Below are 4,463 nucleotides of genomic sequence, written 5' to 3'. Positions count from 1 at the left end.
CTTGTTGTTTGTAATTTCTCTGATCACAAATGCAGACATGGTTTTATGTTTACGCGGCGCGATGCAACGCAACGCGTAAAAAGACCGTATAAGTCATTATAATCAGTAATTATGTCCCCACTGGATGCAACGAATGCCTCGTTTATAATGGGTTTTCATGTTTTTGAATCATCACTCCGGCCGGACACGGCATCACATTATGGTAGGGGCGTAACATTTCCGTCACACGGTTGAGGTATTCGGCCAATCACAACGCACTGAATAGTTGGCCAATCACAGCACACCTCGCTTTTCAGAACGATGAGCTTTGTACAAATCGACGCGTTTCAGAAAGGCGGGGCATAGAGGAGAAACAATAATGTACAGTATGTGGAAAATAATGTGTTTTTTGAACCTTAAACTGCATAAACACATTTCATTACACCAAATACACAAAATAATGTTCATTTTAACATCTTTTTCAACATCATATGACCCCTTTAATAAGATTTCCTCAAGAAGCAGGAAGGAATGAACCTGGTGTCCTCTATGATTCCTGTTCTTTCTGAAAACAAAGCACTTGAGCAGGGCAAACTCGTAATTACGACTTCAGAAGCGGGAAGTTTCCGAAGCAGCATCTTTCCTCATTCCTGACAGAGGCAGATCTGATCGACCGGACCAGTGAGGAAACACACACATACACACACACACACACATACTTGTATTTGTGGTTTACGGGGACTCTCCATAGGCATAATGGTTTTTATACTTTACAAACTGTATTTTCTATTGCCCTACACCAACCCTACACCTAAACCTACCCCTCACAGGAAACTGCTGGCAATTTTTGAATTTCATAAAACACCGTTTTGTATGTTTTTTAAGCCTTTTGTTTTACGGGGACACAGGAAGTGTCCTCATAAACCATGTTTACGTTGTAGTACCCATGTCATTATACACATTTGTGTCCTCATAAACCATATATACCTGTACACACACACACACACTCACACACACACTCACACACACACACACTCACACACACACACACACACACACACACACTCACACACACACACCCATCAGAGCCTTCAGCCTGAGGATGATGATGAACACGACTATTGTTTCAGAGATACCACAGAAACAAAGACACTCTTCAAACACGTGATTCCCATTTCGTTTCTAGTAATTACACGTTCATGTGAAAACAAGAAAGTCTTACACATCATAAAGACGGGATTTACAGTAATTATATAAATAACGCCGCTTCTGTTATAATGCATAATTGCCAGTTTTCAGCTGGTACACAAACAGAACCTGATATAGAAAGAAAGAGCTCAGAAACTCATGATGGTTTACCGCCGTCACGTCAGGAGCAATCATGTTCTCCTTGATCTGCACGGATGAACGGCTGAAAACATACGGTAACTGTTCAAAACAAAGAAAGAAGAGTCCATCTGTGACATCATGGTGATCAGCATCACGTGACCTCATTTACATATCAGCATCACGTGATCTCATTTACATATCAGCATCACGTGACCTCATTTACATATCAGTTGACCAGTCCGGTCACAGTGAGGTCATGAGGAGGAAGTGCGATCGATACTATTATTCCTGAAGCGTTTGAGCGCTGATTGTTTGATGAATCTGTCATGATGAGGATTAAAACTCTGACAGAAAACCCTGTTACTCATTTCCCATGTGAAGAGGCGTTTACATCGAAGAAAAAAAACACCCGTTTAACTGTCAGGTGAAAAATAATCAAGAAAAACTAAATCATGATGACGTCAGAGAAAAAGAGATTTTACACAGCCCTGAATCTCGCTAAAAAAAAAAATTCTGCTGATTTGCAAAGAAACCCCAATTTGATGATGACGAGTTCAAAAATATCAATAACAAGTTTCCATCATGTTCAGTTTCGTCACAAAATAAGAACGGAGAATCTAATTCAAATGTCAAACGTTTCTGCTTTAATGACAAAAAGGAGTATTCAAATACATCGTTTAACTTAAATCTGCAAAGCAGTGGAAAAATATGTTCAGATGCCCCATTTAATGTCAAAGAACTTTACATAAACACAAGTTAATAAATACACTTTTCACTGTAAAAAAACGTTGCTGCATTAGTTATAACCATTTGAAATTAGTTCAGATGATATCCAAAGTAACTAAAGTTGTCATTTTAAATCAAGCACGAGCGCTTACTTTTTTGAAACCACTTTATTGCTTATTTTAATGTTGAATTTCAAGTTGTGTGAATATTCTTTTTTTTACAGTGGTTATGAAATCTGCGATGTGTTTGGATGCAGTAAAAGCAGAAAACATCCGGCTCATGTTTGCATTTTCCTCTGCCATAATTTTAAGCTTAAAATCAGGATCAGGCATCAAAAAATGTCAACGTGTGAAAATGGACGATCAAATCTGCCTCAGATTCAGACAGGAATCATGTCTTTTTCCGCTGATTCAGGGAGAACACAAGACTTTACCACGTACATGCTCATCGAAAGCAAAAAATTATACAAATGCATCATATGTTGTAATAAAGTAAAACTATTTTTGGAATCAGCAGCTCAAAATTGTTAAAGGTCCCCTGAAATGCTTAGAAACACGCAGCGTTACTCTATGTGTTGACGTCATTTTAACTGAAACAGGATGAGAGGGCGGGACATATCTAGCAGCCCCGCCCCTTTTTAAAATAGCCAATAGCGTTCGTTTATATCACAGCTTGGGCTAGAGCCGTTCAGAGCCGTTGAGCTCCGTAAAGCCGCATTTGACAGCCACAATCTCATCCATATTGCTATAAAATATAGCATTCTGTGTAGAATTCAAATAGCTCCGATACATTTAGTGGTCTCGCGCATGTGATCCGCTCCGTGCTATCGTGTCTCTGGACCGGAGCAGAGTGTGTGTGCGGTGAGGTGGTTAGCGTGACATTTTTTCCTCAATGGAAGCATATTTACACCGATGTGACGTCAAAAAAAAATCGTTGAGCCGTTTTGGCGGAAGTGACGAACTGCAAGCTTTGAATGCTTATATCTTCTAAATGCGAACTTTGTCACTGTTTTGGAGCACACTGCCTTATATATAACCTTAAGACTAACATATTGATACTAACACCCAAAAAACTTTAATTTTGATTTCATGGGGACTTTGAAGAAACGAGTTTTGGGTTTCATTAGGGCTGTGTAATAAATTGATAATATAATTTGAAAGATGATATAAATGAGCCCTTTAAGAGCTGAAAACAGTGGGAAACTGCAGCCAAGCACACAGCAGCGTGTTTTTGAGAACTTGGTGTTCCATGTTTGTGTTGCGCGTTTCCTGTAGCACTACTTCCTGTTTGGACAGACCTGATGGGCATTGTGCTGGAGTCGCTCTGCCAGCCCACACTGACAACGATACGTATTTCTCTAATTATTGATCGTCCATGCTGTTTAATAACCTCATAACTGATAGTCAACAGAGCATTTGTCCTTCTGTAAACTCATTATCACTGCAGGACCGTTTCTGTGAAGCACAAGCGCTGTAGACTTGAGTAGCTGATTGCATCCGCTGGGTGTGAGACGTCAGAATGCAGCCAAACTGCATGTGAGTTTCCTAAAACAATGACTAAATGCACTATTGTCTAATATTCCCCAGTAACCTAGGAGTGATGTCAGTGGAAACGTCATTTTAGAGATGAACCATTTCCTTTTCAGGTTATCAAGCAGTCTGCTTTAGACATTTTACTAACTATAAGCAACTTTAGTCAACTAGCAGTCATTAGAGTATTAGTTTTTTTTTTTTTTTTTAGTATAAGTTAAAATTAAACTAAATTTTAAAAGACAATTAGAAATGTTGCATTGGAAACTGAAATAAAATAAGTTATTTAAATTTTTTTATATTTAATATTATTGTAGTTAACATTTATTTTACTTAAAGTAACAATTTTAATGGGTTTATTACTATATTTACTATACTATTTACTATAATAGCCCCAGCAGACATTCTAGTAACTCTGCAAGTACATGTCATCTTATTCTACTAACCCTAACCTAACAGTCTAAGCTAAAGAGAGTTACGTATAGTTAGTGGAATGTCTAAAATTTAGCATTTTCTAATTTTCTGTGACATGATGTTGACTTTAGCCTAAAATCTTGATGTTGAAGTGGAGGAACAGTGAACAGACGACACATAACAGAGACCTTTTATTTAGGAAAATACTTCATAAATAGATTTACACAGTAGTTCATTATACAAACATTGTGGTAATAGTTCCTTCATATAGTGCTGGCGTGCAGTGGCTGCTCTTACATGACGTGTGTGTGTGAGAGAGAGAGAGTGTGTGTGTGTGTGTGAGAGAGAAAGTGTGTGTGTGTGTGTGTGCGTGAGCATGAGCATGAGTGTGTGTGTGTGTGTGAGTGTGTGTGTGTGTGTGTGAGAGAGAAAGTGTGTGTGTGTGCGCGTGTGTGTGTGTGTGTGTGTGTGTGTGTGTGTGTGAGA

The sequence above is a fragment of the Sinocyclocheilus rhinocerous genome, unplaced genomic scaffold (genome assembly GCF_001515625.1).
Source record: "Sinocyclocheilus rhinocerous isolate Xijiao unplaced genomic scaffold, SAMN03320098_v1.1 scaffold1220, whole genome shotgun sequence".
NCBI lineage: Eukaryota > Metazoa > Chordata > Actinopteri > Cypriniformes > Cyprinidae > Sinocyclocheilus > Sinocyclocheilus rhinocerous.
The sequence above is the reverse complement of the archived record's forward strand: the minus strand, read 5'-3'. Positions refer to the sequence as shown.